The 23,125-nt window shown below is 32.4% G+C and overlaps 1 protein-coding gene across 1 annotated transcript in view; it reads right to left on the reverse strand.

Moving 5' to 3' along the window:
• The window catches only part of LOC100374103 (cGMP-dependent protein kinase 1-like), a 149,538-nt gene that overhangs the window by 121,162 nt on the left and 5,251 nt on the right, over positions 1 to 23,125 (reverse strand). The window contains exon 2 of the mRNA XM_085494121.1: positions 16,642 to 16,690. The gene's annotated coding sequence lies outside the window, so the exon portion shown is untranslated. The remainder of the gene's footprint in view (positions 1 to 16,641; positions 16,691 to 23,125) is intronic.

The raw sequence follows: 23,125 nt of genomic DNA on the forward strand, positions 1-23,125 counted from the left end.
TGATAAATATAGCACACTGCTAATCTGAATATGCTAATTTTCCAAACAATGGATGACCACGACTTGATTGGTTGATAAATATAGCACACTGCTAATCTGAATATGCTAATTTTCCAAACAATGGATGACCACGACTTGATTGGTTGATAAATATAGCACACTGCTAATCTGAATATGCTAATTTTCCAAACAATGGATGACCACGACTTGATTGGTTGATAAATATAGCACACTGCTAATCTGAATATGCTAATTTTCCAAACAATGGATGACCACGACTTGATTGGTTGATAAATATAGCACACTGCTAATCTGAATATGCTAATTTTCCAAACAATGGATGACCACGACTTGATTGGTTGATAAATATAGCACACTGCTAATCTGAATATGCTAATTTTCCAAACAATGGATGACCACGACTTGATTGGTTGATAAATATAGCACACTGCTAATCTGAATATGCTAATTTTCGAAACAATGGATGACCACGACTTGATTGGTTGATAAATATAGCACACTGCTAATCTGAATATGCTGAACAAAATCGACAGTTACATTTCCCCCCACAAGCTATTATTATATAAACTGATAGTTGCCATGGCAACATAAGGTGTAGCTGTCCCATTCTTTGCAACATTGCAAAGAAATAGTTAATGAGCAAAATATGACCAGCACGTCCAGACTGTAGTGGCCGGAGAGTGCATAGGTATAACCAGTCATACTGTTATCCAGATTTCAGCCTTGGAATAAGCTTGCACACACTTTTTAGACAATCAAGTGGAAAAAACAGAGAATTTGTTTGACATGGCCTCATGCATATTACACTGAGATAACAATTATTCTTTTAAATTGGTCTGTATGTCAGGTAAACTAGAATTATTCAATCCCATTTCAATCATATCAAAATACATTTTGCAATTACATATTAAAATAGTATTATCTTATGATTTGAGAATATTGATGTTCAACATTAATTTGCGGCAGATAACATACTCGTAATGCTGTCATTACAATCTCACTTTTCTTGGAAGCCATACCAGAATACATCTGATATAATATATTTGTGCCATGCAGTTTTTTGGAATACAATCTTGTAGGAATCATGTCTGTTTGTCTGTTTGGCTTTGCAGTGAAATACCATTTCAATATATTAAACATGTATAGATGGCATAATCTTAGTTAAAATTGAAATGTTTTGTTGTCATTGTGAATTCATGATAGATTTAAAGTATGAAATATACCAGTATAATTAAAAACTTGAATTAGTAAACTGTTCCCAATATAATATTAAAATCTTTGGTGTTTTTTTTTTGATCCAACAAGGTACACAAATATTTGTCTAAAATATTTGAAAATAAAACTGTTAAAAGTATATTACATCATTATATTTTCAGTAACTTAAACTTGATAAACATTTGAAAAAATAGGGATTTATATGAATGAAAGACTTAAAGAATTTAATGAAAGACAGGTTTGCCCTTTTTTTAAAGAATTTACTTGCTAATAGAGGTTTACATTATTGTGTTGATAATGTAAAGCTATTATTTCATAACAAACTGATAATAGTGATTTATGTAGCTTTTAGAGTAGCGAGGCTATTTACACTGTCAGTTATCTTAGATTAAATATTATATAACTATTAATGAAAAAAATGGAATTCAGGAGATACTTTTATAGATGTGTGTTTTGATTTAATCACACATTCAAATGTCTTCTTGACGTTTTCAATATTTCTGGAAATGAACACTAATTTTTTAGCCAACAAGCACAATTTTGAAGTCAATTTTCATTTTTTACTCCAAAAATTTTGCTATTTTTGTCCCAATCCAGTAAAGGAAAGTGCAGACTATAATAGACAAGTCTATTTTGTGAATTTGTAATGAAAAGAGCAAACTGGTGGTGAAAAGGTTAATTAGACTATAGTATTTGACTGACTTAATTAGCAACCATAGTCCAGCCAATCATTGACCCCCACCTACTTTTGTGCAATTCATCAGGGTCAAGTTCATTCAAGTGTCCCTTTTCAAAAGTCCCAAATTTGACTGTAAGTGTAGTCATACAGTACTGTATATGCATGTGTATATGATCTTTTTATTATATTAATAAAAACTGAAATAAGATTTATGAATATGACTTTGTTTTACAGTATCAATATATTCTATTTTTGTTCTATTTTACTTTTGTAAACTTTTGTACAATTAACATGCAAAGTTAGCGTAGAGCATGACGCTGCCAAAAATCACAAACATCACCATAATTTCTATTTCCAAAAATCCATACAAACAAACACTAGACAGATGAACTAGATTTTATACAATTGCTCAAATTATTAATAAAATCAGTGGGAGGATGAACAATAAACGGAATGTTTTATGTGTAATCTAATCTTTGTTTACTATCTATAAAAATATCTATTGAGGTGAGTTGAATGAAAAACTTACAATATGCAGATTTTTATCTCAGTTTGTTATGTGGGTCAAAGGTCATTTTCATATCACATAATCAGTTTAATCATCACAATGGTGTATTATCTGTGAAGATTAATTGAATCCTGTGAAAAAATAAAATATTCACCAAAAATAAAAATAATAAGACAGAGGAAAAAAATAATTGTGTTTTCTGATACCCTTTACCTATATTTTTGCTGAAACTCAAAATTTAATTTTATGCAAATTAGTCAATTTTTATTTAGTTTTTATGCAAATCAGCCACTATTGCAATGAACAACCTGTGAGTATATTTCATGAATATTGGTCCAGACCAAATATTAATAATGTTCAAACAAACATGCGGAACAAGCATGATGAAATAGAGAATATATTATAATACATCTACCACTGAAAATACTAGAATTAGCTGTTCTGTAAAAAGTTGTATCAGCACTTGTTCAAATTTTCTCTTACATAAGAGAACTAAAATTATATGAGAATACCAAAAAGTATGCCATTAGGCAGTACAGGTTTTCATGGGTCCCCGCTGTGCATTAATTGATAGGATCATTGTACTACTTTTGCGCATCTCATATAATTAGTATAGTGTTGAAAACCACATTGATCATTTTAACCCAAAATTTAATGCATATGCATGTTTACATATAGTGATTATAACCAGCCCACTGAAATCACCATCACAGATTTACGTACTGTACAAGTTCTTCATTTTCTACTTTACTGTACAAGTTCTCCATTTCCTGCTTTCTAATAAAATGTCAGTATTTAGTTGGTTTATACAGGACAGATCAAATTAAATACAGTTTTGCTCATTTTCAGTACTAGTTTTCACATAATAGCCAGGATGTATTTGAAAATTGTTTTGTATTGTATATGAAAATCCAGCTGGATAACTGAAACACAAATGTGTTTACTTGACTCTATACAAAACGAAATTGACACGAATTGTGTGAAACTAATACAATGAATTAAATGTACATGTACATAGATTAATGGGCGAAGGTCGTTGTGCCGCACATGTGCGACATTTGCGTTAATAAACATTGATTTTCCCACAATCCAATGCACTCTTCTAATGGAAATCACAGGTATGAGGTTTGACCTGGGTGCCACTTGCAGTTAATTACCACTGGTAAAAAAATACCTAATTAAAGATATTAACGTCTCAGTTTGTATTTGAAGATCTGTGCAACAGTCAAAGTCCCCATCTTTGTTTATATGAGACCCATATCTTGTGCATGCGTGGTACGACAACCACCGCCTTTTATATTATACTACAGTTATAACATGAATTCTTTTTACTACATGCACAATATATACACATATCTCTACAGCGTGACGTAATATGACATCACATAATACCTATCATTGTACACGCTACCTAACGTTGTCTTGCGCTTCTAGGCAGGGTTATATGTGGTCTGATACCTAGCATTGTGGTTACAATGATTTATTTTGGCAAGCTCGCGTGTATATTTTCAAAATTATTATTCAATCCCTTATAAAGAAATTTGCTAAAATAAAGAAATAAATTTACTCATTAAGGTATGTCACACCTAACAGAGCAATCTACACCTGGCAGTATAGCCTGCAAGTATATTTTGCCATTAATGAACGATTAAGGCATACCATTAATTATATTAAAAAAAAAGCATAAACAATCAGTTAGGTGACACAAACAACTGCTTAGAAGAAATCAAATATGCAAATAAACATAAACAACCGGTTAGATGACATCATCAATTATGCAAATAAGCAATAAACAACCTGTCAGGTGATCCGACGTCAAATACCATTAAGCGTTAAATTAAATTGAGACATATGACATCATGAATTATGCAAATAAGCATACTGCATGAAACCAACCACCTGCACAAATTACTGTAAAAATGAATTATTGATACCAAAACGATTTATGATTTGACATCGAGCGGCATTCACAGAAATAAAATATTCACTATATGACCCAGTGAATGCAATTTCTCTGACTCACAAAAATTTGTCTTGCAAAATTGAAATGGTTTATCTGTGATCAGATTACAACAGTGAACACAAACAAATTAATATATTTGAACTTATACCCCACATGCTTTTATTTCTATGATCCAATATAATCTATCCTCTCATTGCACCAAGCAACGTACATTTTGTTGTTCAGGTTCTTACAACATAAATCGTTTTATTGTACCTGCTTAATTCTGACAAGTATATGTGCACTGGACAGCAACAATTAAAGCAATACAAAGTCCACATCAACATTCAGCATAATCGGCATGTGCTTTTTATCTGATAATCTGAAAATTACTTCTTGTATAGAAATAAAATAATCCAAGTTTTATCAGAATCATTGAAAACAAGAATTTGGAGAGATTATATATCGTGACAGAAAATAATATATTAAATCAATCACACCCTATAATGAACTATTTTTACCATGACACAAGACTAACAATTCCATGCAGTACAATGAATTTTTTACCCCTGCACTACAAAAACATTTCCATGCCATAAAATTAACTATTTTGTGCAATTAATACAAAGTTTGCATTTTGAACTTGTGGGATTGATAAAACAACATGATGAATTGCTTGTAAAACTGCAAAGGAATTGCAAAAATACAGGATAATCCTAGTAGGTTATATCTGCCATTCGGTCAATCGTCATGACATTTTCATAGTTTGTTTGTTTTTTTCCAATGTAATTAAGTCTTTTCCCATGATGCAATGCATGAAAGTCATGTTCACATGCATGCACTGAAAATTGTTGAGAATATAACTATACATATATCTTAAATATTTACTAATTTTTATGATGCAAACATTTTTGTAGCATAAAATAAAATTTTATGGGACAGACAGGAATTTGATATTAACTTGAAGAGATACAATGTAAACCTACATATTTTAAAGAGTACCATAAGGTAGTTGTCTATCATTAATGAGTATTAAAATTAAATTGTTTTAAATGGCATGCATGGAATGTATATTTAATTATTATAAAATTTCATAAATTTTGAAAACTGGTAGTTGTATTATGGTAAATACTGGGTAATCAAACTAATAAATAAGGGTGAAATTTTTTTTTGCTTCAAAAGTCATACATAATTATTGATTTGGAAAACCATAAAATAATGTAAAAGTATTATTTTCATAAATATTAAATATTATTTATCAGAATATCCTACAATTTTGTGACAACCAAAAATATTGAGATATGGTGTAAACTTATTATCATAGAAACCGATGGCAAAATGGTTCAAATTACTCATTTTCATACAGAAGAAGGTTTAATTCTTGTCCAAAAAGTAATTTGTTGACAACATTTGTTCTCCCAGGGTTTTGTAGATATCAGTGTAACATAACTCTATAATGCAAAATTCATATGTTTTAAAGTAATTGGCTACTATTAAAAAATTATTGCTAGATTTCTTTGACTTTTACCATATGGTTTTATTTTATGCTGATGCTCATAAAATTCAGAAAAAAAATGTATGACCACCCAACTATTTTTGCACAAAAAAGTGTCAAATACTAACAGTGAGATTTGAATCATTTTCCACAGATAACTATGGTAAAAAGGTTACACCATATTTTAGACACACATAGTGACAAAATAATATGTAGGTTACAAATTATTAGGAATTTCCAACATTTTTTTTATGAAATTATGCTTTTCGATGGAAATAGTTCCAAATCAGTCCATTTTTACATGTTTTCAAAAAAAAATGTTTTGTACATGGCTAAAATATTCTAAAAGTTGATGACTGAAAATATGTAACAATTTTATTATTGTTTATTATTCAAGACAGAATTTAATCATGCTTGCATTAATTAATTAATTCAATTTCAGCTGTAATGTTATCTCTAAATATTGTGCAGCAATGGAAGAAAATATTCAACCTTTTCACCACCAGTTCCCACTTTACATCACAAATTCACAAAATAGTCCCAATTATAGTCTGCACTTTCATTCAGAAGATTGGGACAAAATTAGAAATAAGAAAAAAAGATTAAATTACAGCATACATCTATCATAAGCCGGTAAACGTTCTGAGACAATGAAGAAAAACGTTGTAATATATCAACTAGTGAAAGCGTCCACAGATAGCCAAAATGAATGGGTAAAAACAGAGTCATAAAGTATAAGTATTGATTTCCTGTTTACAATATTCTCATTTATTGTCACATAAAATAGCTGAACCAAGAATTGCAAGACAATATATAACTTGCTATGTAGTTTTAAAAACAAGTTTTTGTATAAAATAATCAAACATCACAAGCATTTTTTAGGAACAGAGTTTTAGAAAAATAATTGCCATGCTAGAAAAAAACAACATCAACTGCCGAGAACACTGGCGTTTCATAAACACATTTCTAGCAGCGTGCTTAAAAAAACAGCAGGCAATAGCAATGACATATAAGAGGTATAAGCTTAGATAGCACAGACGTACTCACACGTTAAATTGTATCCTCTGCATTTACAATCACGAACAGCACCCAGCTTAAGTTCCGAGACAGTGTTACTTCCACCTCTAAAGTAGCTCTAATGCTTGACTACTTGGCAACTGAGATGACCTCCACAAGATAAAGGTCATCTCGTTTTACAATTCAATGCGTAACCTCCACAGATTACTGTCCAAACCCTTCAAGTATTTACGTCTAAATGAGCCTGCCTTTAAAGTGTGTTATACACCTATAAGTACACAGTAAACAGTCACACTATCCAGCTAACCAAAATAGACTCATTCTAACAAATAAATGCTAAACCAACCAAATCCGCTTTCAACATGTCATTGACAGACAGAAACATGTTTACAGACTTCAACAGGTGTTCGTTGCCAAGACTAAAGTCAAAGGACTTTAAACTGTAATAAATTGTACAGTTTTATTAATCCCATTATAATAAGTTGAACACCTAGGTAGCAACTGGTAGACCAAAGTATGTTATTGTTTAATAGTAGCTGTATTACCGTTACAGTATACTGTCTACTATACTGTATTGTTTTCCTACTCTTAATTTTTCATTTCAAAATTAAATTATTTTTTATTGTTCTCTGTTTAAGATTTACAATCCTGTTGTACCAGTCATAAAATTACTGACTATGATACTTCTTTACAGCTTCAAATACATTAAACTCTGGGGCTAAAGAAAGTCATTTACTTGTACGCACAGCATACGCTCAATCAATGACACATACATGCCCACTATATAATTTCACATTTATACCAGAAATCCAAAGATATTTTTTTAGAACTTTCTAGATAACTGAATAGTGTGGCATACGTTTTTTTTTTCATTCATTTTCTCAACTTCTTTCATTCGCTAGGTAAAACCTAAATGAACCTAATTCGAAAAGTTGACGGGGTTAAAATGGTGCTATGTGTCCTTAAACGTTTGCATTCTTGTCAGCAATCATTCACTGCTATTGTGTAAAGCTTAACTGAACACAAACAGATTTAATTGGGACATCTCTTTATACAAGTGACAATTACAGATATATCTTTCGTTAGTAATCCACTTAACAACTAAACATGCAAATATGCCCTCTGGGTACGTTTCTGACAAATTACCATACTGCCAAGGTCAAGTTCGTTAGCTTCAAAGCTAGTTGAACTACATTGTCACCATATTGAATGATATTTCTCTACCATATTTCATTAAATACACTCAACAAAGTTAATGACAACCAGTTATTTAATTTATTAGGTGACAAGGTGAAATAAATCACACCATTATTATTAATTCCACCGAAATCTTGTGTATTTTACTGAAAGGGAGGTACTAATGACATACAACAATAAAGAGGGCTTTACATAGTACATTATCCACACACAAATGCAGTATTTAATTTTTACAATGTATATTAACTTGTCGTTGGAACCCACACATGTTTTAGTTTATGTTAGAACTTTTACGATTACGTCATTTATACATTTAGCTACAATGTTATAGCGTTCAGCCAATCGCATGGTTTATTGCTAAAATTTTGTTATTGTGAGAATATGTCACTTTGCTGGTTGTGCCACCATCTTGTTATCTCTTGGTGTGTCCGAAATAAACTATCGAATGGTTAACAAATTTTCATGACTGAGTGATATTCCTGAATTGACCGTAGACGTTGCTAAATAGATTGTGGCTTTCCCAACATAACTGTTGATATTCAAACACCATATTTACGCCACAAAATGGTGGTGCTAAATTTGCAAAGTGTTATATATTTTTTTTCTATAATTTTTTTTGATTACCAGTACACCAAATGGATAGAAACAAAAAATCTACAAGTATTTGTAAAAAAAGTACAATGTGAAGGGAGTCTCTATTGATGCCTAGAAATAAATAGGTCACTTACTGGAGGTTATAAATTTCATGTTTACCAACAATGTTTACCAACAATGTTTACCAACAATGTATACCAACAATGTTTACCAACAATGTTTACCAACAATGTTTACCAACAATGTATACCAACAATGTATACCAACAATGTATACCAACAATGTATACGTTACAATGTATACGTTACAATGTATACGTTACAATGTATACATTACAATGTATACGTTACAATGTATACGTTACAATGTATACGTTACAATGTATACGTTACAATGTATACGTTACAATGTATACGTTACAATGTATACATTACAATGTATACGTTACAATGTATACATTACAATGTATACGTTACAATGTATACGTTACAATGTATACATTACAATGTATACGTTACAATGTATACGTTACAATATATACGTTACAATGTATACGTTACAATGTATACGTTACAATGTATACATTACAATGTATACGTTACAATGTATACGTTACAATGTATACGTTACAATGTATACATTACAATGTATACGTTACAATGTATACGTTACAATGTATACATTACAATGTATACGTTACAATGTATACGTTACAATGTATACGTTACAATGTATACATTACAATATATGAGACTTCCACCTGTGGTGGCTTTAGAAACAAAAGCGGTAAAATCTCAAATCTTATATTTCCATTTTTTTCAGTGTTCCATAATTTCTACTCCCCAACAGACACATGGTCATAGGTGTATCTCTTTTATAACGCATGTACAATGAATTTGTCTGCGAGAGCTCTCTTATAAATACTCACACATAGTTCTAACAACAAAAGTGGCCAGGGTAAAGATTCACTTTCTAAAAAAAAAAATTGTTAGTTTGTTTAATTTACTAAGGCATACATTTCCAAGATTTATGAACAATGTCACAGTTTCCATAGTAACCAGTCTATGGTGTTGCCAGTAATTCTGGCTACCAGGTTCAATCTAACAGGGCATATAAGTCAACAACCTTTATTGTATATTTATTATAAATACCATAAGTATGCGTTTACTAAGAGTTAACCAACAGGTGCAAGAGCGGTTACCAGATTAAACTGTATTGTTTTTAGCAATGGCCTGCAGGACAGAGGAGTTTTATCAGATATAATTTGGTTTGATAATCAGAAGTGTCTGAAAACCCAAATGAATTTGATGTGTTCTATTAGTTTCTAGAGATCATTTCAACACATTGTGGAGAATTATATACAAACCCTATCATGAGTGATGCATGTGTATGTTATGTAACTTAATTATTTTGTGCAGACGAACAACGGGCCGATGATTAGGTCAGAAAAAAATGACCTGGATTTCTGCATAATGACACCGGGCAACCAGAGAATTCTGCATAACTACACCTGGTAACCAGAGAATTCAGCTTAACTACGCCTGGTAACCAACGAATTCTGCTTAACTACACCTGGTAACCAGAGAATTCTGCATAACTACACCTGGTAACCAACAAATTCTGCTTAACTACACCAGGTAACCAGAGAATTCTGCATAACTACACCTGGTAACCAGAGAATTCAGCTTAACTACGCCTGGTAACCAACGAATTCTGCTTAACTACACCTGGTAACCAGAGAATTCTGCATAACTACACCTGGTAACCAGAGAATTCAGCTTAACTACACCTGGTAACCAGAGAATTCTGCATAACAACACCTGGTATCCAGAGAATTCTGCTTAACTACACCAGGTAACCAGAGAATTCTGCATAACTACACCTGGTAACCAGAGAATTCAGCTTAACTACGCCTGGTAACCAACAAATTCTGCTTAACTACACCTGGTAACCAGAGAATTCTGCATAACTACTACTGGTAACCAACAAATTCTGCTTAACTACACCTGGTAACCAGAGAATTCTGCATAACAACACCTGGTATCCAGAGAATTCAGCTTAACTACACCTGGTAACCAGAGAATTCAGCTTAACTACGCCTGGTAACCAGAGAATTCAGCTTAACTACCATTGGTTTCCAGAGATTTCTGCATAACAACACCTAGTATCCAGAGAATTCTGCTTAACTACACCTGGTAACCAGAGAATTCTGCATAACTACACTTGGTAACCAGAGAATTCAGCTTAACTACACCTGGTAACCAACGAATTCTGCTTAACTACACCTGGTAACCAGAAAATTCTGCATAACTACACCTGGTAAACAACGAATTCTGCTTAACTACACCTGGTAACCAGAGAATTCTGCATAACAACACCTGGTATCCAGAGAATTCAGCTTAACTACACCTGGTAACCAGAGAATTCAGCTTAACTACGCCTGGTAACCAGAGAATTCAGCTTAACTACCATTGGTTTCCAGAGATTTCTGCATAACAACACCTGGTATCCAGAGATTTCTGCATAACAACACCTGGTATCTATGAAGCACCTGATCAATGCATATATAAACATAAGTCGTATATTTCACCTGCTTACATGTAGCTCAGATAGTATAGATAGTATAGCTCAGATAGTATAGATAGTATAGCTAAGATAGTATAGATAGTATAGCTCAGATAGTATAGATAGTATAGCTCAGATAGTATAGATAGTATAGCTAAGATAGTATAGATAGTATAGCTCAGATAGTATAGATAGTATAGCTCAGATAGTATAGATAGTATAGCTCAGATAGTATGGATATATAGCTCAGATAGTATAGATAGTATAGCTCAGATAGTATAGATAGTATAGCTAAGATAGTATAGATAGTATAGCTCAGATAGTATAGATAGTATAGCTAAGATAGTATAGATAGTATAGCTCAGATAGTATAGATAGTATAGCTCAGATAGTATAAATAGTATAGCTCAGATAGTATAGCTAGTATAGCTCAGATAGTATAGCTCAGATAGTATTGATAGTATAGCTCAGACAGTATAGATAGTATAGCTCAGATAGTATAGCTCAGATAGTATTGATAGTATAGCTCAGACAGTATAGATAGTATAGCTCAGATAGTATAGATAGTATAGCTCAGATAGTATAGATAGTATAGCTAAGATAGTATAAATAGTATAGCTCAGATAGTATGGATAGTATAGCTCAGATAGTATAGATATATAGCTCAGATAGTATAGCTCAGATAGTATAGATAGTATAGCTCAGATAGTATAGATATATAGCTCAGATAGTATAGCTCAGATAGTATAGATAGTATAGCTCAGATAGTATAGATAGTATAGCTCAGATAGTATAGCTCAGATAGTATAGATAGTATAGCTCAGATAGTATAGATAGTATAGCTAAGATAGTATAGATAGTATAGCTCAGATAGTATAGATAGTATAGCTCAGATAGTATAGATAGTATAGCTCAGATAGTATGGATATATAGCTCAGATAGTATAGATAGTATAGCTCAGATAGTATAGATAGTATAGCTAAGATAGTATAGATAGTATAGCTCAGATAGTATAGATAGTATAGCTAAGATAGTATAGATAGTATAGCTCAGATAGTATAGATAGTATAGCTCAGATAGTATAAATAGTATAGCTCAGATAGTATAGCTAGTATAGCTCAGATAGTATAGCTCAGATAGTATTGATAGTATAGCTCAGACAGTATAGATAGTATAGCTCAGATAGTATAGCTCAGATAGTATTGATAGTATAGCTCAGACAGTATAGATAGTATAGCTCAGATAGTATAGATAGTATAGCTCAGATAGTATAGATAGTATAGCTAAGATAGTATAAATAGTATAGCTCAGATAGTATGGATAGTATAGCTCAGATAGTATAGATATATAGCTCAGATAGTATAGCTCAGATAGTATAGATAGTATAGCTCAGATAGTATAGATATATAGCTCAGATAGTATAGCTCAGATAGTATAGATAGTATAGCTCAGATAGTATAGATAGTATAGCTCAGATAGTATAGCTCAGATAGTATAGATAGTATAGCTCAGATAGTATAGATAGTATAGCTAAGATAGTATAGATAGTATAGCTAAGATAGTATAAATAGTATAGCTCAGATAGTATAAATAGTATAGCTCAGATAGTATGGATAGTATAGCTCAGATAGTATAGATAGTATAGCTCAGATTGTATAGATAGTATAGCTCAGATAGTATAGCTCAGATAGTATAGATAGTATAGATCAGATAGTATAGATAGTATAGCTCAGATAGTATAGCTCAGATAGTATAAATAGTATAGCTCAGATAGTATGGATAGTATAGCTCAGATAGTATAGATATATAGCTCAGATAGTATAGATAGTATAGCTCAGATTGTATAGATAGTATAGCTCAGATTGTATAGATAGTATAGCTCAGATAGTTTAGATAGTATAGCTCAGATAGTTTAGATAGTATAGCTCAGATAGTATAGCCCAGATAGCTCAGATAGTATAGATAGTATAGCTCAGATAGTATAGATAGTATAGCTCAGATAGTATAGCTCAGATAGTATAGATAGTATAGCTCAGATAGTATAGATAGTATAGCTCAGATAGTATGGATAGTATAGCACAGATAGTATAGATATATAGCTCAGATAGTATAGATAGTATAGCTCAGATAGTATAGATAGTATAGCTCAGATAGTATAGATAGTATAGCTCAGATAGGGCTACTACATAGTTTGGTTGATCAGAAGAACTGACAAGTCTCTAGTCTTGTTTCTAGTTGTTCCTTTTCAAAAGTAAGTAAAAAAGTTGCAATCTTACGCACATTCATCATGAGAAAACAACTTTGATCTAAAACTGCTTGAATATATAACCAGTAAACACAGACATTTTGCAACAAAGAAACTATCCAATTTATGAGTATCCAGGAATTTTCCAATGAAGAAACTCGCCAGTTCTGGAGAATAGTGTCAGTTACCAGATAACAAAGGCATAGTTAGAAGTTAGAACAACAGTGACAAGCCAAAGATTTGTATCACAGATATAAACCCACAGTTTTGATCAGAATCAAGTAAATAACAGTTTGTTATATCTGAAAACCCAAATATTGAGTGAATACTCCTTAATTTACTTATACCACAACAAATGATAATGTAGTATGGTGTTTCCATATATATGTTTCAGGTTTCATGGATAAACAAAGTAAGTACTGAAAATAGATTATCGGAGTAAGTACAAAATTTGGATGTTATCATGGAAACGGTGATTTTGAGATTCCCTTTACACATCACTTAGCCATTTTGAATTAAAAGTTGATCAAACCCTGGAATCCAGTTGATCATTACACCACAATACACAATCCTGTATAGGGTAAAACATGTGATATTTAAAATGACTGTGGCGATTCAATTTAATAAAGTGAAACGTTGATGTAAACCATAGATGATAGATCCTTGCAAAACGGAAACAATGTTTTGCATAGTAGCCAGCATCTATTCTTAAGCACAACTGAATATTTGATACTGAAAAGCATATTTTAGTTATGAGTTAATGTGTGCTAGCTAGAAAGGATAAAACTCATGAATATCATAATTGTCATGACAACAGATGCAGAGGATATATATTTTATGTTCCCTGAGCAACAATTCATATGATTTCTCATAAATATGGAATCTAATTTTCTAATATTCAGCAGCAAATGTCATGCAACCAGAGAATTCAGCTTAACTACACCTGATAACCAGAGAATTCAGCTTAACTACACCTGATAACCAAAGAATTCAGCTTAACTACACCTGATAACCAGAGAATTCAGCTTAAAGGCCCAGGTATACTATAAATACGGTCCTAAACAATAGGGATTATTTCCTTGCTTGTCACGCTGTATTAAACAGCTCCAGCCAAGCTTCGGTAATAGAGCGTTTTCTCGAACTTACAGGTTGATTATGTCATGCCAAAGTGGATGCATGTGACTATGAATATCACAGCAGTGACTGTGTGTAGTATTTATGACAATAAATAGTGTACGAGCTGAGATTTTGGTGGATAAAAGTCAAAAACTCGAACCGGGGAAAGGGACACGCTACTAATCTTGAATAATTAACTACTGTCAATCAAAGTCACGTGATGTTGGACCGCTGAAACAGGATGCGTCATAGGCTATGCAAGTGATTAACAACACTCATTAGCATAGTCACACCTCCAATTCACACTTGCCGGGGCAAGTAAATTGGGCCTTTAACTACACCTGGTAACCAGAGAATTCAGCTTAACTACACCTGGTAACCAGAGAATTCAGCTTAACTACACCTGGTAACCAGAGATTTCAGCTTAACTACACCTGATAACCAGAGAATTCAGCTTAACTACACCTGGTAACCAGAGAATTCAGCTTAACTACGCCTGGTAACCAGAGAATTCAGCTTAACTACCATTGGTTTCCAGAGATTTCTGCATAACAACACCTGGTATCCAGAGAATTCTGCTTAACTACACCTGATAACCAGAGAATTCAGCTTAACTACACCTGGTAACCAAATAATTCAGCTTAACTACACCTGATAACCAGAGAATTCAGCTTAACTACGCCTGGTAACCAGAGAATTCAGCTTAACTACACCTGGTAACCAGAGATTTCAGCTTAACTACACCTGATAACCAGAGAATTCAGCTTAACTACACCTGGTAACCAGAGAATTCAGCTTAACTACGCCTGGTAACCAGAGAATTCAGCTCAACTACACCTGGTAACCAGAGAATTCTGCTTAACTACGCCTGATAATCAGAGATTTCAGCTTAACTACACCTGGTAGCCAGAGAATTCAGCTTAACTACACCTGATAACCAAAGAATTCAGCTTAACTACACCTGATAACCAGAGAATTCAGCTTAACTACACCTGATAACCAGAGAATTCAGCTTAACTACACCTGGTAACCAGAGAATTCAGCTTAACTACACCTGGTAACCAGAGAATTCAGCTTAACTACACCTGATAACCAGAGAATTCAGCTTAACTACACCTGGTAACCAGAGATTTCAGCTTAACTACACCTGGTAACCAGAGATTTCAGCTTAACTACACCTGGTAACCAGAGATTTCAGCTTAACTACACCTGGTAACCAGAGATTTCAGCTTAACTACACCTGGTAACCAGAGATTTCAGCTTAACTACACCTGGTAACCAGAGAATTCAGCTTAACTACACCTGATAACCAGAGATTTCAGCTTAACTACACCTGGTAACCAGAGAATTCTGCTTAACTACACCTGATAACCAAAGAATTCAGCTTAACTACACCTGATAACCAGAGAATTCAGCTTAACTACACCTGATAACCAGAGAATTCAGCTTAACTACACCTGATAACCAGAGAATTCAGCTTAACTACACCTGATAACCAAAGAATTCAGCTTAACTACACCTGATAACCAGAGATTTCAGCTTAACTACACCTGGTAACCAGGGAATTCAGCTTAACTACACCTGATAACCAGAAATTCAGCTTAACTACACCTGGTAACCAGAGAATTCAGCTTAACTACACCTGATAACCAGAGAATTCAGCTTAACTACACCTGATAACCAAAGAATTCAGCTTAACTACACCTGATAACCAGAGATTTCAGCTTAACTACACCTGGTAACCAGGGAATTCAGCTTAACTACACCTGATAACCAGAAATTCAGCTTAACTACACCTGGTAACCAGAATACACTAAAAAATATCTAATTAAAGCTTGGTAACCTCTCAGTTTGTACTTGTTTGTGTCAGTCAAAATTGCCATCTTTGTTTAAATGAGACCCATACATCACGCATGCGCGGCGCGACGACTACTGCCCATTAAATAATACCGAACGACAGATGGTGTTTGGAAAATATGAGACAATACTGAAATGAAATGACATCCAACATTTTGCCAACAAGGGATAGAAGACAACAATGTCTTACCTGAATGTCTGGATAGGTTTAGTATATGGTGAAATACACTATGGCAACCCTGCAAATAAACATAAATCACAGTGAGTCATTTCTATACTCATAAGCCTATATTTTAACTGAGTCAACTGAGGACTGATAAAAGTGATATGATGACAGACAAGCATGATGAAAGACAAGCATTTATTAAACTGATCACAAATATACACTCTCCAAATATTGTCTCTGGTTATAATTTGTAACAATTTAGGTTTATACTATGAGATTTTAGTATTATTATTATTAGCAGAGGTACATTACTTGGGGTTTGCAACTCGCATAGTACTGTATGGTGACATCATGTCAAGATCCCATTCAAGTCTCATCTCGTAGATAGCGAGACTGGTGCTACGACCTTCTGACATGAGATAGGCGGTTTGTAATAAAATAATAAAACATGTATAACCACATTCATAGTGAAAAAATGTAATACATCGAAAATGTACAGAAAATATAGTTCTCGTAATCCGTCATATCGTGGGCAGCTATTTTGATCCACCTGGACATCCCAGTATCCAAGTTACCTCGGGCATGCGCATTCGAATTTTTCTGAGTTGGAACGCTTATGCGAGAGCGAGATTGAAACGGGATCTTGGTATCATGTCACCGTAGTTGCAAACCCCAAGTAATGTACCTCTGTTATTAGTAATAATAGTATTCATTCTTTAATATTTCATTTATTCATTTGACCACTCACTCACTCACTCGTCTACTTATTCAAAATAAGGCACTTGCTGATTTATATCAATATTAAAATTAATATTAAATAACTTATAACACCCATTCTGATTTATAAAAATGTATATTCATAAAATGTTTATAACGACCACAGCTTTATGTACTTCACTGTATATTAAGATATCTGGAATTAAAACAAATTATTGTACAGTTGTTATTGACATGCTTTTGTATAAGAGCTATAGAACCATGCAGGAGAGATGTCCAATACTGTAGACTACTTTATTTTCGCTTGGAATTTATTTTCGCTATTTTCGCTGAATGGATGATTCCGTGAAAATAAAATCCAGCGAATATACTTTTTTTTCCTATATTTCACATTAAATTCATCAAAAATCAGTGAAAATAAGTTCCATACAAAACGCCCAAAAAGCCTTTTCAGCGAAAATTAATTCCAGCGAAAATAAAGTATTCCACAGTATTGAATAGGTGCAGAAAACAGCAACAGGTACCTAGCAACAGTCTAGAGTAATTACTATGTTAGTATATTAAACCAATCTTTTAATACTTTAGAGTTCCATACCCATATCACTGAATAGATTAATATTTGTTAGCATTTGATGCTGTATCTATCATGTTTCCAGGTTTCATGGATTAACAAAGTAAATATTAATATTTGTCAGTGTTTACAGGTTTAGCTATCATGTTTCAAGGTTTCATGGATTAACAAATTGAGGACTAATATTAGATTAATAATTGTTAGTGTTTGGAGGTGTATCTGTCAGGTTTTTAGGTTTCATAGATTTATAAAGCCTCTGTACCCAGGATTAGTGTGTCAAAACCATTTTAGTGCATCCCCAGTCAGTGTGCAATATATAGTATCAATAGAGCGACCACCGTCACTGGCATTTAAAAAGCCATTTAATACAGACAGAAAGTTCATTATATACAGACAGAGGTTTCATTATGAACAGGCAGCAAGTTTATTATATACAGAGTTCATTATAGACAGACAGAGTTCATTATAAACAGACAGAGTTCATTATATACAGACAGGGTTCATTATAAACAGACAGCGAGTTCATTATATACAGACAGGGTTCATTATAAACAGACAGCGAGTTCATTATATACAGACAGGGTTCATTATAAACAGACAGCGAGTTCATTATATACAGACAGGGTTCATTATAAACAGACAGTGAGTTCATTATACACAGGCAGAGAGTTCATTATACACAGGCAGAGTTCATTATATACAGACAGAGTTCATTATAAACAGACAGTGAGTTCATTATACACAAGCAGAGAGTTCATTATATACAGACCGGGTTCATTATATACAGAGTTCATTATAAACAGACAGCGAGTTTATTATAAACAGACTGAGTTCATTATAGACAGACAGAGAGTTTTCAAAGATATAAAATGCCCCCAAAATAGCAAAGCAGACATTTCTGGCAGCTTAGAGATTCACAATGACTTGAACATTAAAATATTAAAGGCTGCTTGAACATGTAAAGTGTAATTGAATTCTAAAACAAAATTGATGTTTGAAATCCCAGGGGCATATTTGATCTAATACAAAATGACATTTTGGGAGATTTATAAATGTTGTTTTGCTAGAATTGAAAGTGACTTAATCACCTTAAGTTGCAAATGTTCTTCCAAATACATGTATGGTAATCCTTTAGTATAATTTGTTATAGGGAAATTGAGTAAATATCACTGAGTTGCTATATAGTAATATATCTATTTGCTCCATTATATATCCATACAGCCAACATGAGAAAATTAATACCCTTTTATAAAATGTTTCAAAATAATGTAATTCATCATAGACTGGGTTTTGTTTTGTTTCTCCCTAAACAAAAATATTTTGCACTTTTTTCTTATATTCTTCAATATTTCTGGAAATGAACGTTAATTTTAGAGGCAACAGACAAAATTTAGCCAATTTTCAGTTCTTACTTAAAAAATTTTGCTATTTTATTCACAATCTTCTGAAGGAAATTACACACTCTAAAAAGGGACTATTTTGTGATGAAAAAAGGGGAACTGGTGGTGAAAAAGTTAAACTGATTCCTGACACTTTTCTGCTTTGAACCCAAGTATGCATACCGTCTTTTTATTTTTTGATTGAGAAAATAGGATGATACATTCATTTTTTTATATAGTAAATGATTTATTTGGTTTTGATCCTGTTGAAAGAAGAGTCACAAATCCAAGTAATTATATTTCCACTAGAGCCGGCAAACGTATGTCAGATAGTGCCTACGTAAGAGACAGTCTGTCTCTCTGCGGGAAATAGAGGTTAAAAGAATTCAGAATACCTACATAGAGTAAAAGAAATGAAGATATCCCATGGAGAGACTAAAATACCACAACACAGTTTCATGTTGTGATTCATTTTTATCAGCTAAATAATTCTAACGAAAAGACAAACCTTAAAGAGGTACATACAAATGTAGCTGTCATGCAGCTTTACAATTAAGTTTAAGCTTAGACATATTGGAAACGGCACATGTCATGCAGTCAATTTGAATAAGTAGATTTGCATACAATATTATTTTGTATGGACTCGACACAGCTTTTGCTGCCCAAGCTTGCGAGGGTGCGTAAGCAGTATGACCAAGGGCAGCAAAAGCCAAATCCAGTCCATAAAAGTTTTATCATACAAATTATATGTGTAATTACAATTTTACCATGGCGTGACCTCAAACACATGGCGTAATTTAGAATGACGTGTTTGGTAATGATTGATGAAAGCTGGGCGAGCTTGGCCGGGCATGATATGGAACATTTTTGCCCTGATGTGCACTACCAATAGCGTTACGAGGCCAGGTTGTACAAGCTGTATGATAAACCATATTCACTCCATTAGATGGACCACCTAGATTTTGCATAATATTGTTTTTATTTCTTCAAAAGAATTACCATATACAATGTATTGGTAGCAGCAAATGTTTCAAATGTTGAATGGCAAATAAAACTATAGTCATTCTGTGTTTTGGTTTCGACATTTCACATTATCATTGACCAGCACTCAATTTTAAATCAAAAAATATCTGAATATTTAAAATATGACTTGTTTTGACAAGTGTATATAATGTGCTACTATAATTATATAGCAAATATAATCAATAAACACTTAAATTCATATGCATAACACATTTAAAAATTGAAAATTCAGTAATTGAAATTTTGCAGTTTAAAATGTCTGACAGTCTAATTGGCTTAGAGACAAACTGTATTAGTTGAAATGAGTGTACTGTGTACACACTAAGCAAACATACATTTGTATTTCAGCTGATAGTATTAGTTGAGTAGGCTTCCCAATACATTTTAATTATATTACTTTGAGAGACTGTGTTTATAATGACATATTAGTTGCAGCAACTCAATGACATGTTATGATAAGCATATATCAATTAATTTAGAATCAACAAAATGTTAATCATCTTGTTAATTGACTGTGGACATGTATTGCACTGGATATCCAATATTGAAGTATTCTATCTTTAACAGTAATTGCTGAATAATTAATAAGAATGCAAATACAAGTACTAACTATTATTTGGTTTAATCGTGAAAGCGAGTCAGTGTAAAAATAGAGGTTAAAAGTTAACTGACTGCAATGGAGTTCTATGTACATGTAGTCAATTTGTTTTCAATCACCATTTGTAATTTATAAACATTTATAAGTTTTTTATATAAGAATTTTAGTTTTCAACTCTTGATAATTAAACATGCACAACATGTACTGTAAAATACTTTATTTAAGCTGGAATTACTTTTCGCTGAAAAGACTTTTTAGGTGTTTTGTATGAAATTTGTTTTCACTGATTTTTGACGAGTTTGTGAAATATAGGAAAAAATTCACTGGATTTTATTTCACTGAATCATTTTACAGTATTTTACAGTACTCAATATATTAGGTTTATGAAATAAAACAAAAATAACACAAAAAAATTTCTAAGTTATAATTGTTGTAATTTTTGTCTATGTATTTCTTTTGATTACACTGGAACAGCAAATTGTAATGACATACAATATATTTTCCTAACAGCTGTTTGAATTGAATTGTAACCAACCTGTGTGGCTGTTTTAATGATTCTTACAATGTGTATATGGATAGTATTGTATCACCATGCATGCATATATTGATGATGGATTCATGTAGGTGTATACATTACATCAATCTTTATTAGAACCATATAAGCTATCAGCTACATGTTCAAATAATACACATAATGCATTTGATTGCTTCAGGAGATATTAATTTTCTTCAACAGTGATCCCCACTAAGATTTCTTTTCAGTAGTGTCTTAGCTATAACTGCAGTCACAAGATTACATGCCACAGGGGACACATGATTTCAAAGAAGACCGATGTTATTTACAAGTAATTTTCAATGCAAGAATTGCAATTTTGTTTAATGTAATGACATCATGATTTTTTACTAGTAAGAATAAAAGAGACATTAATGCATAATATATAAATTACCATATTTGCTCTATTAGAAGTGAATGAACTTTTTATATGTAAATGATGGAGGTTTGTCAATGTTCAAAATAAGATAATAATAACTATAATTATAATTATAATAATATTAATATTTATTACACCATAACGAAAAAAGTGATATCAACTTCATCTTAGGTAAAACAATTAATAGAGAATTACTTCAAACAAAAATAAGAAGAAAACTAAATTAAAAGTAAAGCATTTGATACAATGCCCTTGTGAATCAAAAAGGTAATTTTTAGTTTCTGTGCGCCTCTATTGAAGTTTTACTTTTAATAGTGCAAATATTGTATTACATGTATGAGGTTATTATTACAGAAGGAAACCACAATGTACGCAAACATACAGATACATAGAATACTTTATTTTCGCTTGGAATTATTTTCGCTGGAGGAATGAAAATAATATCCAGCGAACATTAGTCACAGCTATTGTTACTATGTTACATAGGATATCATGTCAACGTGTTCATAATACTGTGAAATATATTATTTTAGCTGGAATTAATTTTCGCAGAAAAATCTTTTTGGGCGTTTTGTATGGAATTTATTCTCACTGATTTTTGATGAGTTGAATGTGAGACATAGTGAAAAAGTACTGTAAAATCTGTATTAGAAACCGCGGCTTCTATTAAAATGGTACAAAGCAACAGAGGGGATGCGGCTTCTATTAGGGCATCTACACATGCGAGAAATGATGATTTTTTTGGTTCTCAAAAAAATGAATGTATACGTCTTCTAACTAATACAGATTTTACTTTACTAGTTTTTCTGAATATTAATTATAACATTATGTTTGTGAGTTTATAGTTGTGATATTATAACATATGAGAAATGTTAAATTTTAGACTCTCAATTATTCAAAAAGAATGGGTGCGACTTATATTAGGGATGCGGCTTCTAATACAGATTTTACGGTACATTCGCTGGATATTATTTTCACTGAAGCAGCCCTTCAGCGAAAATAGCGAAAATAAATTCCAAGCGAAAATAAAGTATTCTACAGTATATATACTTTACTATATTCTCGCTATCATATCACCCTTTTACTTTGTACTATGCAAGGTAGGGACTGTCTGATATGTATTACGTAATTGTTTTCATTTTGTATTCTTAATAAGGATATATACATGTATACTGTAAATGGGGTAATTATTCACTGGGTTTTAATTTTTGCTTATTTCGTTGACTGGAAAATGCGCTAAATTAAAACCCAATGAATATGTAAAATTTAGCATAGAACACATTCTCTA

The sequence above is a fragment of the Saccoglossus kowalevskii genome, chromosome 19 (assembly GCF_978046115.1).
Source record: "Saccoglossus kowalevskii chromosome 19, keSacKowa6.1, whole genome shotgun sequence".
NCBI classification, from domain to species: domain Eukaryota; kingdom Metazoa; phylum Hemichordata; class Enteropneusta; family Harrimaniidae; genus Saccoglossus; species Saccoglossus kowalevskii.